General features: G+C 40.7%; 1 protein-coding gene across 14 annotated transcripts in view; it reads left to right on the top strand.

Annotated features, from left to right (window-relative positions):
* The window catches only part of NRIP1 (nuclear receptor interacting protein 1), a 174,637-nt gene that overhangs the window by 118,416 nt on the left and 37,655 nt on the right, over window positions 1-18,566 (top strand). For 7 of the 14 annotated variants that reach the window (XR_012588937.1, XM_074599655.1, XM_074599647.1 and 4 more), the window contains one exon: window positions 7,085-7,133. The exons of 6 other annotated variants lie outside the window; for them this stretch is intronic. The gene's annotated coding sequence lies outside the window, so the exon portion shown is untranslated. Of the gene's footprint in view, window positions 1-6,160; window positions 6,345-7,084; window positions 7,134-18,566 lie in introns of all 14 variants that reach the window. One more of the 14 variants, XM_074599675.1, reaches the window with a different exon arrangement.

Below are 18,566 nucleotides of genomic sequence, written 5' to 3'. Positions count from 1 at the left end.
AGTGGCAGGCGGTTGAGTTTTGAAGGAGGTGTTAGATAAATACAGAGCAATACTGCATTTCAATGCAATTAGCTTTTGTTCATAAATAATTCAACCTATGACTTTAAATAAATGATTAGAGGAAAAGAAAATGACATGTGATTAAATCCAAGTCCTTGAAAACATTTTACCAGTCAAGATTGCTGTGACTGCTTTGAGGCTTCTTGTAATTCCTCTTTTGAGCAGAGCCAGTTCTGGGAGTTGTGGGGGTTTTTTGTGGGGGCTTTTTTGTTGTTGTTGTTCTCTTTATTTTTTTGGTCAATTATTAGTGTTTCAGTAGAGATATGAGGTAGACTCTTTAGATCACAGTTAAAAGAGGTCTGATGAGTGTGTGGGTTTTTTTTTTTTTTTGATAACTCGATTTTCCTAGTGCCATGGAATATATCAGTTTGGGAGCATGTGATTTTCCTGGGTTTCTTTTTTTTTGTTGTTTTGTTTTGGTTTTTTTTGTTTTGTTTTTTTTTAATGGGAAGTAGAAGGATTTTTGCAGAATTAAAACTTTTACTGCCAACTTTACGGAATGAGCATGCATGATAACACCAAAATCTTGATGAGAATTTTGAGATACAACTTGGCTTGGACTGGACTGCTATCATTGGGGAGGGACAGATGTGACACCACAGACAAAAACCCCAAAAGACCAACCAAATAAAACTAATCAGTGTTTAGAAAACATTCTTAGTTTACACTGGAGGCATGCAGTTGATTCCAGCATCGGTGAAGTGTGTAACACTGCCTTTCCTCTGGAAATATTTAGTCGAGTTTTAAGTAAGAGTTGGTGCTTGAGCGTATCATCCATTTGGGCAGACTTTAGAGGCAAATTCCAGTTTAGGTACGTTTTTGAAAGGTAGCTGTGCCCTGCTTGAGATGGGGAACAGGCATTTCACAATCTCCACCCCCCTTCCTTCTGTTATCATGCTTTACCATAGTAAAGAAAAGAGGAAGCTGAGGTGTTGCATAACTTCTCGAAGTGAATAGATTTTCTGTGCAGATACTGCAGGCAGCCTTAACTCAACCAGATTTCTGCTAGTGCTGAAGGCAGCTGTGTAATTAATGGCGTTGTGTACTGAACTGAGACTGCTGTGAAACCTCTGGAGGGAATTATTTTGTCTATTGTGTTCGTTAACTTTCCCTGAAAATTAAAAGTGTTGCTGATACTCCGGTGGGGTGATGGGGGAGGATTTTACAAGGCCTGATGAAGCAAGCTCTGGCGTCTTTTTTCCTGACCACTGGACAAAGCATCTGCAGCAGCAGAATGGAATTGAGTGATTTGAAATGGAGTCGTTAACAAAAACGTGACCAGCCTTACTTGAGGGGGTGAGTGTGATAAGATAAGAAAGTGGAAAGTTGCAAAAAACTGACAAGTTCTTGTGTGTTTTTAAGGTGTTCTCATTGTAAAATCATAGCAAGAGTTGGGACCTGGTTTTGGTACTAGCACCATTGCCTAGTGCAACCATGGTGAATGATCAAGAGTAGACAAGGTTAATAATCTTCTATGTCTAATCTGTTCTCCTGAAGCCATTTGAAAGACCTGGGGCTTGTAAAAGTTGCAGACGCCTTTTTTTCTTTGTTTGGATCTTCGCTTCTGCAACATCGCTGTAGGTGGCACTCACTGTTACCAGTTACAAGGTATGGGATACTTCCCCTCCTCCCAAACTTACGTGTTTTATAAAGCCAGTGGCAGCCACTTGAACTATTTTATCTCTCTCTGGCAAAGACTATGTGTGGCAGGTATCTGCAAGTTCTACAAATGACTAAGTATAGAAACCAAGTTATTTAGTGAGTTTGGTTAATTTGGAAACTTCCAGCTTCTGAAGCTAGAGTTTGAGTTTGTGAGAACTCATCAGGAAAAATGTTACTGTCGATTATTAAGGGATGAATATTCTTCCTGTGCTTTTTGGCTCTGTTTAAAGGGAAGGCAAACTCATTTCTGCAGGCTTAGTTCCAGCTGGTGGTGGGACTTGCGGAGAATGCTCAATCAGGCTGGGTGTAATTGAGGGTTCCGGAGCCCGGCCACCACGGAGCAGTTCAGCTCACTCAAACAAGCCACCTGTCTGGATTCACTTGCTACTGCAGCTTCAGTCACCTCTCCTTCATAGCTCTGCACCTAGCATGGCCTGCTGGAGTTTTGTTTATACACTGGTGTGTGTGTATGGATGAACGCGCATCCTGTTTTCTAGCGCATCCAAGCAATCCAGTGCTGTGGATGTCTTGCAGCTGAATTGGACTGGTAAAAAGCAGGTTTTGGACAACTTTCTAAAGCAAGGAAATAAAAATGGACCTGTTTGGGAAGGAAGTCGTTAAATATGCGTATGCACGTTTATACATACTTCATTATGAAAGATCCTTGCTTCAGAATAAAAAATATATTATTGTTCTTGGTTAGGAAAGAGACTGAAAGTGGGCAGTGGATCACAAGAGCCACTGCTGCAAAACTTTGCTCCTGCTGTGCAGTGGTCCTTCCAGCTCCAATCAACTAAATAGTGCTTGCACAGCTCATTAGGACTGTTTCAGCATTTCAGCTCTCTAAGAAATAGGAAAAGTTGTTGGAATTACGTTTTTGATCCTAATGCCATCATTCAGCTTTTCAGTTCAGTACTGACAGAGTTTTCTTTGAGAGAATGTAGTTTCAGCAGGTATAGTGGAAAACCTGTATAGACTGTACTTGACTGACACACATCTCCCTAAGGGTGATGGCAGTGCTGGTAGCTTTTCTTATTTTGGAAGAAGGCGTTTTCTGTGGTGTGCAGGTCCTTTCCTTTAGTAAACCCCATTGTTTCCTCAAGTTTTGTGTATTCAATTGTTGTTTTGTTTCACCAATAGGAAAAAAACCCAACAAACTCACTCACAGACTGTAGACACAGAATATCTTGTAACTAAAGGGCTAAACGGAAATTTAGAAAACCTTTCTTCCGTTGCTGTGGATATGGACTTCATGTGACTGGGCAAGTTGCTTAATCTTCCCCCTGTGCTTGCTGTTCCTCATGTGTAAAGTGGGAGTGCTCCAAAGGACTGCTGTGATATGTTCATTGGTGTTTGTGAAGTGTTCTGCTTTGTTCAAAGACAGGATAACTTTTTTTCTTGTAGTTTTGACAGTGCTCAGTAACCTCCAGCGTGGTTTAGACCCGCGCAGTGCATGTAATGAGAGGTCCTGGTGAACAACGGAGGAGTGAAATTACCATGATCCGTCAGTAAAAAGCAGCGGCCATCTAACATCAGATATTTAGATGTCAGATCAAAATAGGTCTTTCGTAACTGAAATACCACTTACTTGTCATTAGCTTGTGGGTGGGGTTTTTTTTTTTATGACCTCATGTTATGTATAAGTAATACAGAATTGAATTCTGTAGTTCGCTCAAGTCTTGAAATAGTTTGGTATTTTCTTTTCCAGAATCATGTAGTAGAGGGATAGTCTATGAAAATCCCTTCTATATTTAGGAATGTTGCCTACCATCTTCAGCTTGGTGGTGGAGTATATCAAGGTTTTTTTAATTACAGAGTTTTTAAGTGATGGTTGTATGTTGCATCGAAGGAATCCAGGATGCTTGGTCAACTTCAGACACTTTCTTCTCAGCTTTTCTACCTGTGACTATCATTTTAACAAAGAAAATAATTTCATGGAAGGGTAGTTCAGATGCATGTTTTGTGTAATGTGCAAGTGTGGACTCTTGCACATAGGTACAGCTGACAGACTACAGTCAACGGAGGAAGAAGTCTTTTATCAACAGTTCCCCACTCCTAAGAGCACTTCTTCTGTTCTCCACAATTTATGAGGTCGCTATGTCAGAGGTTTTTGTAGCATTCGGCTAGTCATGATGGAGTGCAAACCAATTTGAAATTAAAAATGGCTGGATGAGCTTTAGTATGCAAAAATTAAACTCAGACTCAAATTTGTCAAACGAACAGAGAAGTGTGTAACAAGAGAGGTTTTAGTGGCAGTACCTAGAGCAGCAAAGATTTTTCCTTACATATCCCTATCAAATAGTCTGAGTTTTTTTGATGTGCATTAGGAAAACTGTCGTAAATACTATTACCTTTCTCATGATTCATATCAGTGAGGAACATGGATCATGCTTGCTCTTGGAAAATATCCGTTTACTTTGAAGTAAGATAGTTAAAGGTGAACATAAGAATTCATGGAAAACTCGAGAAAGGTGCTTTCAGTAATACATTATGTACAGATGTATTAGCGAAAAGGAGGCTGTTGTTATTCCGTGTTCCTTACAGTCGTTCATGTCTTAACAGGCAGCAGACAAAAATAATTTGCATTCAGTGCACACTTTGCTGCTTATATGTAGAAGTGAGTTACAAGGATTATTTAGTCTACCAATTTTCACTTTTGTAATCTTCCCCCCTCAGCCCCCCAGTATAAGCGGAGCTTTTGATCTAAATGGTGATGGATGAGGGAGTATCTTGCTGATTTTTTCTCCTTCCCTTCCTCCTGCCCCTTTCTCAACAACAGGTTATAGAGCCAAGATGTTTTAGATCTTCCAGTCCTCCCCCTTGTTACATTATTTTTATTGTGATCTTGACCAATGGAACCCCTGCAGATTTTGACTTCCCATCCACATGCATCATAACATGGTGTTTATGGCAGTTCAGTGGAAATACTTCCTACAATGGTGGAGAAATACAGCTGATGTTTTAGAAACCAGGCTACCTAGAATTTCACCTCAGGCATTATATTTCATTGAAGCGGGTTGCTTATGTCCCTTAACAGTCAGCAGTATCCTACGTTATCTTGGTTTTGCCCTTCTTTTTCTTGCTCTTCAGGACTTCAAGCTTGTGAGACGGTGTCCCAGGAAGCTTAAATAAGCCTCACTGTCTTTGGCTACCATTGCTACTTTTCCTCCTTATACCTCCATTTCCCCTACAACCCTTCCTTTCTGCTTGGTTATCCCTGTATCTTGCCTTAGTATGTAAGCACTTTGGGGTTGTAGTCTGAATTTACGGGAATATAAAATGTTTTACAATAGTAATTATGCCATGCAGGGTTTCCCAGCAAATGTCAAGTTCAGACAGACTTGCTCTCATAAACGTGGCAGCATATAAAGAAGGCAAGTGGAATTTGCATCCCAGTAGGTTATTCTTGGTAAGCCAAACTGTTCACCTTCAGAAGTGCTACAAGCAAGCCCCAGGTTATGTGATTTAGTAGAGAGATACCAAAGGGACTTTGGAAGGAAGGGTTAAGTTTTATTTGCAATAAAACTGAAATCAGAGGTAGATCCAGTGAATCAAATCCCTCTGATTTGAGGAGCAGGAGGAGAAATTATGTTCAGAAAAAGTGGAGAACTTGCAGAATTAATTCTGCTGTTTGGGCTCAGGAGGTTGTTTCATTAAGGCAGCTGAGACTCAGAAAGCGTCCTTTGTTTCATTGAAAGAGGTCTGGGTTTATGTTTAACCAGTCCCTGGGACAGGTGCTTTCTCTGCCTTCACCTTCCTCCTCAAAAGTTTCCTTGTTCATGTCGTCTTTGGCACCGTTTGCTGTCATGATTAAAAATGAACAAATAAACGTTGTTACTCTGAAAATAAATTTTCCTAGGAGCAGTATTTCCTTTCCTTCTTGGGTCTTTCTTCCATCTTGGCCCTCTGAAGTGAAAACGGATTGCATCAAGGTAGAGAGGTTGTCATTGTACCAGCCAGGGAAGGAAAAGAGCGTTCACTAGATTTTTAATAGCAGCAGCTCAAGAGAAGGGGAGCCCTTTCACGTTATATTTTAGCCCTTTTGTACCCTTTTCTCCCTATCATTAATCTTTGTCTTCTGTTGATCTTCTAGTGTGTCCCGCTCTTTCCTTCCCCTCCAATCATATGTAGTAAAAGAAAGGTATCAGCTGAAGACCGTAACAGCAACATGCATTGTCATACTGCAAAAAACAATAAATGCGCTTTTTCTTTTGTAAGAGGAAGGGAAAGCATACTTATTCTGGAGGCCAGTGTTGCTCTAGGGCTTCATTTAATTGTTTCCCAGCTGAACTCCTGTTATGTATGTACTCAGCATCTCACAGGTGCCGATATATTTATTTTAAACTTCATATAGACTATGATGAGGGAAAGGGAACAAACAGCGTGAGGAAAGGCAAGCAACATACATCATTTTGTCTTTTGGCTTGTGGTTTTGCAGGAGGTATTTTGGTGGATTTGGATTAATTCTTGCCATGGTGATTTACTGTTGGAGGAGATGAAGAAATAGCCTCCAGAGTGTAGATGATCTTCGCCTGGGGAACAGTGCAGAAGCATAATGGAATTTCTTGTGTGAGAGGTGCCTGAGTATTACAGTAAAAACGAGTGTTTGTGGAAACGAAAGGGTAAGGAAGAAGGACACAATAAGTGGTTAGGCTATGTGGGTGAAAATGAAAGAGTTATCAATGTCTGTAGAACTCGGATGAGAAATTTTAAACTTAATCTCGAGCAAGAGAAAAACAATTGAAAACTTGAAGTAAAGGGTTGAGGGGAAGGATTACACTAACAGCTGTGTTTTGTGTAGTGTGGAGGGGTCATTGGGTGTCAGTAACGTTACAAAAGTCTGGGCTGTGGAAGTAGGGAGCTGAGAAAAGACTAAATGTGAGGGTAACAGAAGGATCAGAGCGAGAGAAGATGAGTAAAATTTTAGAAAAGCAGAATGCAATGGCAAGGGTGTGTTGTGTGGTGGTTTTCTCTTTTTGTTTGTTTGGTTTAAGTCATCATGGGTAAACAGCGGGAGTGTCAGAATAAAGGTAATCTCCTGATGACAGCTTTTTTTGACGAAGTGGGGTAGTATTAACTGGGCAAGGAGACCTTTCCCCCTCTCCTGGCATGTTACCTTTATCAGCTTGCTCAGCTCAGTTTCAGTGGTCAGGCTCTGATACTGTCATAAACTGACCACAAGTGTAACCAGCTTCAGGGGAAAACTGTATTTTAGTCTGTTGATACCTTGTTAAGAAGTAAGACAGGCTCCCTTTCATGAGCTAGTACTGAATTAACAGAATGACTTTCCTGCTACGGTACAAATAAAATTGTTTTCCACCATAAGTTTCTATATCCTGATTATAATATTTATTTTTGGCAGGGTTCAGTGAAAAGCAGATTCACAAAGATCCAGCGTTGACACTTGAAAGGTATGAGTTTCTCCCCCTGAACTTGGGAAGAAGTTTATTAACCTGTATTTTTTTTTTTCTCACCCCAGGCATGGAGTGGTAACTTTACCACACTAGCTTTGGTCCTTATCCCTCTTAAGAATTCTGAGTCAGAGGGTGGGTTATTTCACATCCCCAGATAGTCTTTGATCTCTGTCTCCTGACATTGCTAACTAGGGTGCCAAGCTAACAATCTGCGAAAGTTTCCTGGGAAGCCGGAGATGTGATCACCTGCCTGCTAGAACTTCCGGCCTTTTCTCAGCAAATGGATCTTTGCAAACTGTATGTTTTTAGAGCATAAAGTCTCTTTGAGAAGAGCGGGCTTTGGTCTTTGGGGTTTTTTTGGTTTGGATTTTTTCTTTTTCTTTTTTTTTCTCTTTTTTTTTTTTTTTCCTCCCCCCTCTGGTCTTCCTTTGTTGCCCTGTTTGGCTCGCACCTCCCTGTCCAGTATGATTCGCTTCTGCATTGATTTGGTATGTGTGAGTCATCTTGTGGTTCTGTAAGATTGTGCAAGTGCATATCAGAATTGAACTGCTGTTGAATGATACCACATTAATGTAGTCTTCAGTGAAGTTCTTTTGGTATCGTTCACTGGTGAAATTTAGCAACAGGCATTGAATGAAAACCACCTTCTTTAGCTTTATGACAGAATTCTTATAAAGGTTCTAAAAAAGAGAAGAAACAGAAAAAAATGTACAGTTTAGTAAGAATACAGGCAGTCAGTGAAACTTATCTTCGGGTCATTGACAATGCCTTACTACATATTGATTCAGAAAACGCTGGAGTTACTTATTGATGGTATATTGAGCTGGGAAATGACTCTTCCAGATACATCAAGGAAAGATGGCTTTATATAACACAAAGGAACATGGGTTGTGACCTGTCAGCCATGCTCAGATCTCTGCTGTGGCAGATTAAGCTGAAAATAATACCTAGCCTGATCAACTGAATCAATAGAGTTGTGGTTATGGATAATGACTATTAGATAATGACTTTATACTACGTGTTACATAGTTTAAGCTACTTCAGTGGAGTTTCACATGTTTATTTGCTAGATTCATGACTTCTAGTTGTTTTTTTTATGACAATTCCCCTCTCTCTCCATACTTTATCAGTAGGCATTAAGTAAACAGATTAAAACTGTAGTTAGAACTTTGAGCTACTTCTGTGGGTTCCCCCCCCCGCCCCGCCAAAGCTGAGACAAGATCTACACAGGGAAATTCACCACCTGCCTCCCACTGCCTTTCATTGTTACCACTAGCCGGTTCTGTTAGATGATGAATGAGTATCAGACTTCCAGCATGTGGGAAAACAGATCACCCGCTATAATTGGTGCGTGTTGAACAATTTGAGGAGTGGGAAAGCTGGAATAACTGATCTTGCACATCTTGTTTGGAAAAGGAAATACTATTCTGTATCCTGAATAAAAGTAGAAATTCAAATTCTGAATGTGAACCAGTTTGCTTTTAATAGTCATGATGCTTAAACTGGCCATGTATTACTGTTTTTCGGTATGGTAGATGTCCATCTATCACCTGCCTAATTCTGCAACCTTAATGTATGTTGCATCAATTAGATGCCTCTTTCTTACAAATCTGTTTCTGCGCATAATCTTGCCATTATTTCGTTGTCCTATTAAAATCCATAGATCTAATTATGTTAGTAAAAATAAATAATAAGTAAAAAGAAAATACAAAGTTAAAGGAGTTACTGATAAACTATTCATCAAAATGATATTTTAACATTTTTTTAAAACGTGTTGATTTGACATTTCACACATGTAAGTATAACCACAGACAATACTTTTTTTTATTTTGTTAAAATAAATAAATATTACCTCTACAGATTGGGGATTGGCAGCTCTCCAAGTGCTTCAAGATAATCCATTGTTGTGGACTACTTGGCTACTGAATTGATCAGAAGTACTCTCTTCTTTGTCCTAGCTGTCATATTCATTTTTGTTGCTATATTACCTAGTCATTTGTTGCAGTTTGTCATTACCCCCTTTTCAAAGAAAGCACGCTTGAAATGGTTTATGTTAGGCTCTCTGTGCAGGAAGCTTTGGCTCTGCCCGTTAGAGCTTCCCAAAGAGGAATTGCGTAGAATTGGGATTCAGATGTTTACTCTGTGGTGTCACAGTAAGAAAGAGACCAGAAACCATCACTGCCCACTGACAGCAGCCTGGCACATCCCTGCTGATTGAAAAGTGGGGGATTTGATCCAAAATGCAGAACAAGCAGAAACCCCCTGCTCCTGCAGGTTATGTATGTAAAGAGTGTGAACTCATATTCAACAGGAAAAAAACCACACCCCAAACAACTGCTGATTTGTTTTATTAAAGGTTTGGTTGTGATGGTTAAAGAAAGTTGTTTTTTTTTTTTTTATTTTTTTTATCACGTAAGCATGAGAGAAGACCTAACGTGATGCTGAATGAACGGTTATTCACTGTAATATAGCTCAATTAAAGTAAAAGCTTTTTCATGCATTAGAGTTTTCAAGCATTAGTCAGTAAACTTAAATGAGCCATATGACTCCAAACAGACTTGGTTTAGAGTTTGAAGTGTTGGGTAGCTATACTGCTAATAAACTAATCTGTTTCTTAAAATGTTTTTGGTTGTGAAATGTCTTATATGCACATTTTTGTGTGTGCTTGGTTCTCAGAGTAAGTTGCTGATTTGTTTGCGGATCTGGAATGAACCTCTGTTTTCTTAAAAATCTTAAATCATAATAATTGCCTGACTTTTTTTTTTTCTTTTTCTTCCTAACACTTCAGTGCAGCGAGAAGCTTTCTCAGCATTTCACAAAGTAGGAAGAATAGAAATTCCACCAAAAAAAAAAAAAAAAAAAGGCAAAAAACCACCAACCTTCCACTCCTCTCCCATTTTGCTGAAAGAAAAAGAGGGACTAAGGAAGAGCAGAATTGTGTTGCCCCGAGGTCTACAACTTAACTCAATTTGATCTTAAACTGGTGACTGTTTTAAGATCCGGTGAATCACTGTCAGGCCTAAAAACACCTACAGCCTTGCGCTGAAAAGCTCACATCCCAGGCTTCAGGAGTGATTTGTATCTGGCTCTAGTAGCTCAGGCGATACTACAGCATAAAAGGGTGACAATCTAATTCTTGTGAAGGATGTTTTCAAGAAGGAGGCATCTTTTTAAACTTGGAAACTCGGATTATTTTTTTTTTTGGTCTTTTTCATTTAAGGCCTCTTCATGAGTAGCTGAACCAACCCAGTCATGCAGGTGGAGTGCTGCAAATGTAATACCTATACAAAAATTAAATGGAGGAAAATCAGTAAACAAATGTTGAAACACAGCCGAAACGCGATGCGGGAGGGTGTGTGATGGCATGAAGGTTTTACTGGCAGTGACCGAGATGCCCACATACAAGTGAGTTACGCAGGTCACCCCAAATGGGGTCCAATAAAAGCTTTATACCAACACGAACAGCCCTATTTATAGACATAGCTCTCTGTCTAAATATAAACTGCTCCCAGTCATGTCTAGACTAACATCAGAGCTGTGCTGGTGTTGAAACTGGGGGGGTTCAAAAGTAAGAGTACACGTCACGCTATTCTTTAAATTAGTACTTGTTATAACGAGCATCTAAACTTCGTGGTAGTGGTACACCTTTGAATGTCATATGATGTTGTGTCACCCAAGACATCTTTTCTTCCTCTTGTTTTAGTGTCAGAAGGTACGTCTGGAGGACGTGACCTGCAAGCTAAATACTCTTCAGCGTGTGTTTAAAGCTTTGAGAATGTATTGGTGGGTGGGTGGATGGATGGATAGATCAGTAAATGACTTTCATTACTAACTATTTTCAGCAGCTGAGTTTTTAATGAGTCTTTCAACTGTTGCTACTGTGTTTAATCTGCTCACTTACTCAGCGTTCAGCATTAAAGCAGCTTTCTAGGAGGTAAATGTCCTGATTACAGAAGAGGTTAGTTTGATTGTGTTCTGCACAGACCTTGTGTTAAGAGTTCTTTTTTTTTTTTTTCTAATTGAGAAATATATGCTGTGCACACAGATAATTAGGATAGATAAGCAAGCGTTGTGTTTGGAAGTGCACGTCCAAATATACAATTGCTATATTAAGATAAGCAACTTGGACTGCATGAAGTTAAAACCAAGGTCCTGATTCTCTAGCAGTGATCTTACTGCCATGTCCTGTATTTGTGAGTTGGTTTTCCTTTTGGATTTGTGGTTTAATATGTACCAGCACATAGTTGAATGGAGTGACAAGGATGACAAAAAGTGTCTTCCACTTCCTTTTCATTTAAAGTAAGTGTTCTTCCATAGTTCACTTGATACACTGCCTAACATCTCCTGTTAAAATAAGTAAGGAGAGGGCAGCTGCCCTTAAAGGTAGGGAATACTTAAAACGTAGCGTACCAATGTGAAGAAAATGTAGTGGTATTTCTGGTAAGTGCACTAAAAAAAAATATCCAGGAGCTTTGATCAAATGCCAGCTCTTACATCAGTCTTCTTTGTAATCTTTCTTGCTGATCTGTGACCTTGACCTTGTGTTTGTGTTTGTATGTCAAATCTATTTTAGGGATGGACAAACTAAGTTCAGTTTAATAGGATTTATACTCCAGCTTCACAGGATGCCTCAGTAAAATATAAAAATTAAAATATTTGAATCAATTGTTCTATTTACAGTCATCTTTTCACTTTTTGTTGGGCTTGAAAAGAACACATTGACTATTTTTATTTTTTTTTTAAAATCTGTTTAAGAGATGCTTTTTAAAAAGGCATCTTTATCTTACCCATGAACTCCTCTAAATTCAGCACAGACCTTCTGCCTGGAAGGTGAGGTTTACGCTTGAAGAGAAGCTCACCGGTGGCAATGCTCCTCTCACTTTCATTTGGCATAAGTGCAGTTAAGCACCCTGCTCTTTGTCCTTCCTCACACAGCTCTCATAGTCACACTGTGAAATAACCACTCAGCAGTATCTTTGTGGTTTCATTTGACGGTGATGAGGTCCTTAGTCTGACTTGCCTTGTAGGAGCTTTCTATAGGAATGCTTGGGTCAGTGCAGGGAAGGTGGCAGGAGCAAGCGGCTGCAGATCTGTGCACCCAGACAAGGCTGCACGATTTGACAGCAGCTTCACACATAGACCAGACAAAAATTCTGGTGGAACCATGTTTTTGTATACATTTGAACGTGCAACTCCTGAACTAGTTTATTTTATTTATTACTAGCATTGTTCTTCATGGCAACTGAGATGGTCTTTTTCTTCTAGAGATCGAGGTGGAGCTCGATGTTAGACTCTGATGCGCTGGTGCCGCTTGCGTTCAGCAGGGCTCTTGAGCACAGACTTAATTTTAGACATATGCTAACATGGCAGCAAAGTTGTTCGGTGTAACTGACACTTTGGGCATATGGCTTTATAAAGGCTTAGTGAGGTTGTTGGTTTGATAGGCACTATGAAAGATAGTCCCAAATTAGCAAATACTTACGCACAAGTATGGAGTAATAGATTTATTTTTAATAGGTCTTTTATTTTTGGGGTAATGCTATTATATGTAGAAAATCACATACTTTCTTCAGAAATTAATCACATGTCCATGTTGTTTTGTTTTATACAGTTCTTAAATGGGTGTAAGCACCTGTTTCAACTTCCTTGACATTAATGGAACAAGCAATAACAATAGTCTTTTCTTGCCAATTTGCAGTTATTTCCTTCATGCAGCACTCATGAAAGACAGATATAAAACGTATTAGTAAGAACTCTTTTCCACAACCTTCTGACAGCATATTATCTTTCTTCTTAAAATGCTTGTCATTTTTATCAACATAAAACTTGAGAAATTGTTTCAAAGTGTATGCCCTTCTATCGAGGGGTAGTTAAACACTTCCTCTTGCCAGCCATACACTGTTCCTACCATGGCTTCGTGGCAATGAGTACAGTTTTCATTGTTTTGAGTGAAGTCAGTATTCTAATTGTTCTGATTTGACTTACGGCTAAGATTGAGTTGCAGCCCAATTCCTAATGTTTGAGGGTGTTATTAACTAACTGATCGTCTCTGTATACATCTATATGACTTAACAGGCTTTTAGTATTGTACTTCGGGTTTTATGTTATGAATGTTTTCAGAATAATTCTGGCACGGTGGTAAGATGAGGACTTTCTGTGACATTCTGTACAGGATGTTGTTAGCCTCTTTTCCCCAGATTTCACTGAAGTTGGTTCTTAATGTTGTACCTTTAATTCCGCTTGGTTTTATTGCTGCTTTGGAGAGAAAAAAAAATATCATTTTTTTATTGTAATTGAACTAGTACAGACCTTCTTGCTAATGCAGATTTTTCCTTTCCCACTTAACTGAAATTATATGAGCCTTTTCTGTGTCCGTACCCTTTAGAAACATAATCTACAATAAACTGAAATCTCGTATTACAATAGAAACTATATTGTCCTTCTACTCACTTCAAAAAAAAAAAAAAACCAACCAAAAAAACAACTCCAAAAACCCAAACAAACAAAAAAACCCAACCTGAAACAACCCAAAAACCCCAAAGTCATCTGGGTCTTTAACATGGATATATAGGGCTTTACATATAATAGAATATTATGGACTCTGAACCTATACATCACCTTACTGTGTGTTTGTGTTCAGTTAGCTGAAACCTATTCTGTTAAAATTCTAGAAAGTGGCTCTCATTCGTAACTAACCATGAGATGCTTGATTCCAATTGGAACACAACTACTGATGTCAATAAAAGCTGTGGATTACTTTGTTGCATTTTAGCCTTTGTGAAACCAACTCTTGGTTAAAATAACATAAAGTGACTTACCATATGACAGATCACCTAACTGTATGGTTACTCCAACAAATCCAAGAAATACACGATTTTACTGTAGTACTGTGGATAAATGGCTGTATCTTTAGATCCCTCCAACAAGCAGAAGGTCAGAGTTGTGTGGAAATGCATTATCTGCATGCATTGATCGTAACTCAAAAGCATCATTGTCCAGAACAGGCCATTGATTTTTTCACTGTATATTAATGAAGCTTCATTCTTGGGGAGCTGACAGAGAGTTAAATGCATAATCAGTGATCTGTTTTTGTAGGTGTTGGAGGGAATGGGAATCTGGTTGTTAGTTTCCCTTTAATTGCTTATTTATAGGCAAGTGGTTTACAAAGATTGGAAAGATGTAACCTCAGTCGATTCTGTTGTATCTACCAGTATATTACTCACCCCTCTATCCCAAAAATAGATTTAGGTATATATTTTTGTGCCTGTTTGCTCTCAGTCTCTGAATAAGATGACTCAATTAACCAAAAACCTTTCTGCTCACTGTACTTCTGAGTTTTGATCAGCACACTGCCCCAAGTTACTTGAGATCTAGTGATACGTCCTTCTTCTGGATTCCTGTCCTGTTGTGGGTGGGGTGTAACTCTTATGCCTTATCATTTAGCTTCGGCTCTTCTTGTCTTCAGTCACAGAAGATCATCGAGCAGCAACTCATGGGGCAGGTTGAGATGTCAAATACTCAATTCCTTCACAGGTGGCATTTGTAGGTTGAACGTCTGTTCCTCTTCATGCTACAACTAACAAAGAGTTGGTAGTGAGTGTGTTTCTAAGTTTATGCCTGAGTGTTAGCAGATGCTGATCAAGAAATGAACTCAAAGATGCCCTTTACACGACAAATACATTACACAACAAATACATTACACAACAAAATAGAAATATTCCTCTGGTAGTATTTGTAAGAACAAATACATGTGTGTGGGTCCGTGCTAAGGAATTGACTGAGTACTCAGGTACAGGGGTAAATCGTAACTGATATGAACAGGGTGGGGTTTTCCACATCTAAGAGTGATTATTTCAATACTTGTTAGAATAACAAATACTAATTTAAGGTAGGCTGAAACTAGCTATTGTTTGAAGAGTGCCAAAAGCATGGAAAATGGTCACACATGTGATTCGGCTCTGAACTTAGCGGAACTTCTTAGCAGGAGGTTTTGACGTGTAGGCCAGATTTGGATTAAGCTGTGCTTGAGTGTACTTGTGTAAACCTTGAGCGCTGCTACTAAGGCTTCCACAAACTCAGCTTTTATGGCACATGTGTCCATCCCCCATCTCCCCCTCCCCATATGCTTACTTCAGCTGTTTTGGGGGTTTGGGGTTTGCTTGGGTTTTTTGGGTGTTGTTGGGTGGCGGGGGAGGTTGTTGTTTGGGTGGGGTTTTTTGGGGTGGTTTTTGGTGTCTTTGTGGGTTTTTTTTTTTCCTTCTTTTTCCCCCTCCTTACTGCTAGGTTTGTGAAGGTAAGCTTCAAAAGCACGAGTCGCGTGTGGGTGAAGCAGAAGTGCCTGCCTGCGGCCTTGTGCAAGCTTGTGCCCTGCTCTCGGCAAGAGGCAGCTGGGCTGGGGTCAAGTGCCAGCCTGGGAGGAGCGGCGGCAGGGGCAGGCCAGCACGGTGTCGAGATCCCCTGCTTCTCGGGGCAGGACATTCCCCTCCCTTTCCGCTGGGCTGGGCTTACGGTGGCACCTGAGCTGTCTTGGCTCTCCTCCGGTACACCGGCAGCCCGCAGCACGGGCATGGCTTTTTCTCCCAGTGCCGCTGATGGTGGGTGACTGCCATTCGGCCTCGTGCTGTCCCCTCTCGGGGGAGAGCCGTGTGCCAGAGCTAGATGGACGTCGTCTTTGCAATGTGCCTCCCCAGGGTTGGGTAAAAGCTGCCAGATGCGGCCAGCATTGCTCAGGCTTTCCCTCTTCCATGTGAACAAGCTTGGCTGCCGAGTTTGAGGCCTTCTGACTCCTGCGGGTTCTCCTTGCCTGCCGCCTCCCCGCTGCCCGTCCTCCCTCCGCCCCCGAAAGGCCCTCTGCATAAACACGAAAATCTCTCTGACATTTCCACACCTCATTTAAGCAGACAGTGGAAATATTATATTCCCCCCGTGATATATTACGTATCACCCCAAAGCCCCTCGTTGCCGTGAGGTGGTGTTGCATGGGCTGGGTGAGTCAGAGATTCCCGGACGGTGGAGAACCCCATGTGAAATCTGAGGAGCGGAGGGACTCAGAGATGAGGTGTCCAAATCTCCCTTTCCACGCCCCAGAGGGAATATGCAGGAACAGCCTACCCTTCCTTATGTGCCTCTTGGGCCACGATTAACAGTGACAGTACTTAGCGTTTACATCTTGGCAGTCTCTTAAAACCCAAAGTAAATCTAAGTAGTCTCTACCACCAGAACAGTTGGGGCTTTTTCTTCCCCACTCGGTTGTTAGTTTGCTAACACTTCAGTCCAGTGGACTGTCAAACCTTATTCTCACAGGAAAAACGGTTTCTTGTGCCTGCTGTGCTGTTGTTTCTGTGTTCCTGTCAATTTTATGTGACTTAGGACTTCTCGGTTACTCAGTGCTTGCGTGCTTTCGTAAAATGGTAGATTCTGCATCTCATCAAGCTGTTGCATCAGCTGTTATGGAATTGGGTTTTCTGCAGAACTAAGAAAAAAATAAAATCCCTGGAGGTACTTAGGTATTTAAAGGACTGAAGGACGTGGTTTAGTGGTAGCTTGGCAGTGTGAGGTTAACGGTTGGACTTGATCTTAAAGGTCTCCTCCAACCAAAATGATTCTATGATTCTAAATCCTACCATGTAAGCTGCTAAAATCATCAGAAGGTTTTGATTGGGCTGGTTTGGGTCTTACATACACCACCCTCCCCCCCCTCCCCCCCCCCCCCCCCCCCCCCCCGAAAAAACTCAACACCCCTTTCTGTTTTCTAAAACTTCAGACAGTGAGGTCAGGACTGTGATTGGCAGTATGCAACTTAACAAAACAGTAGGGAAAAGGCTTTTCCATTCCGTATACTCGTGCAGGACTTAGCCATGAAGCTGTGGCTGTTGCTAACCCTGCCGCTATCAAATACCCCCCCCAAAAAGGGTGTATTTTATCGGGTGAGGAGGGATGCTGCCATGTACTGCAGGACCGTGCCAGCTGGGAGGGAACACCCCTTCCCGGGCTGGGGGATGCTGGCTGCCAGGCAGGGCTGGGGCCTCGGGAGCCCCTCCAGAAATCCTGCTGCTGCAACACGATTCCCTGTGTGCCCTCTCCTGACCGAGCTGCTTAAAAGTGATAGGTTATCCTCTCCACGGTTAAAATGTCTTTTGGAGTCAGTCAGTAGGCCTACAGAAGGAGTGAATAACATGCTAAGCTCCTGGGAAGAGGCCTATTTTTGCTTTCTCAAAGTGATATCCTATGATTGTTGGGGGGCAGCCTGATCTATTTTTTTAAATGAATTTATTGTAAAAAAAGGCGTGTTGATTCCCAAGTTGTTTTGAGTGCCACCATGGGAGAATTCATCCATTTATTGCTGAATTTTGCTCCACCATCTGATCACTTTTGCCTTTTTTTGTCTTCTTCTAAATAACATTTGCAAAGGGAACCTTCAAAATGTCTTGACAGCCTGAATCAAAACTGTGAAGAGGTCTCAGCTGCTCCATTCATCTCAATGGATTTCTGACATAAAGCAGGGATTTAGCAAAGCACTTCAATACTCGATTCTCTTAAAGCACATGCTTAAGTGCCGTTGAAGTACCTGCACGTTTGTGTAGTTCTGTGGATTTGGTACCGTGGGTGGTTGAATTAGGCCTGTCTCGCTGCTTATAACCTTAGCAAAGAGAGTCAACTGAAGTGCTTATACCACGTCTCTGAACACATCCTTCCTGCCTGCTAAAATCAAAGTAGTACAAATTGAGCTTAACAACAAAATAATTCTGGGACAGCTAGTCTCATTTTCCAGAATCGTTTTAGTTCACTGTGAGGTTCTGCTGCAATTTCCAGTGCATCTAGGAATTTTTTTGGAGACCTTAATTTCATTGCGCTCTGCAGCGTTTCACTGCAGACAGTTATAAGGATGGGGAATCATTTAAAATCCTATGTTTTAGTTACTTACTCAGTACTAGTTCTGTAGCTGTTGAGCAACACACAGACTTTAATATATTTATCGTCAATTATCTTTCTGAAGCTTGCATCTATTATTACTCCATCTGGGAAGACAGGATACAGAAAAGTAAAACCAGAAGTCAGACAGCCTGTCTGCAGCACAGCGAGTAATTGGACCCCTGGATCCCAAGCTGCCACTGTAATCACTGTACTGCATTCCTCAAATCTGTAATAATTAAAATGACTGTCTGAGCCATTGGTTGATGTGGTGGGCTGTGGCCTTTACATTTGGGAATATGAGAACAGGAAGGCAGTGAGCTAGTGAGAGACTTTTTTTCTGTCTTTTCCAGTGGTTTCTAACCATTAGAACACTGAATTTATTAAATAACTAAAGATTTTAATTTCACAGACTGGTTTGATTTCAGCTCTGCAAATTCGTGCTTTGACACAACTTAAAAATGGAACATAAAACTACTGCAGGAATTTAATAGTCATTAAAGAACTCTGAAATGCGGT

The sequence above is a fragment of the Larus michahellis genome, chromosome 1 (assembly GCF_964199755.1).
Source record: "Larus michahellis chromosome 1, bLarMic1.1, whole genome shotgun sequence".
Lineage (NCBI taxonomy): Eukaryota > Metazoa > Chordata > Aves > Charadriiformes > Laridae > Larus > Larus michahellis.
The sequence above is the reverse complement of the archived record's forward strand: the minus strand, read 5'-3'. Positions and strand labels throughout refer to the sequence as shown.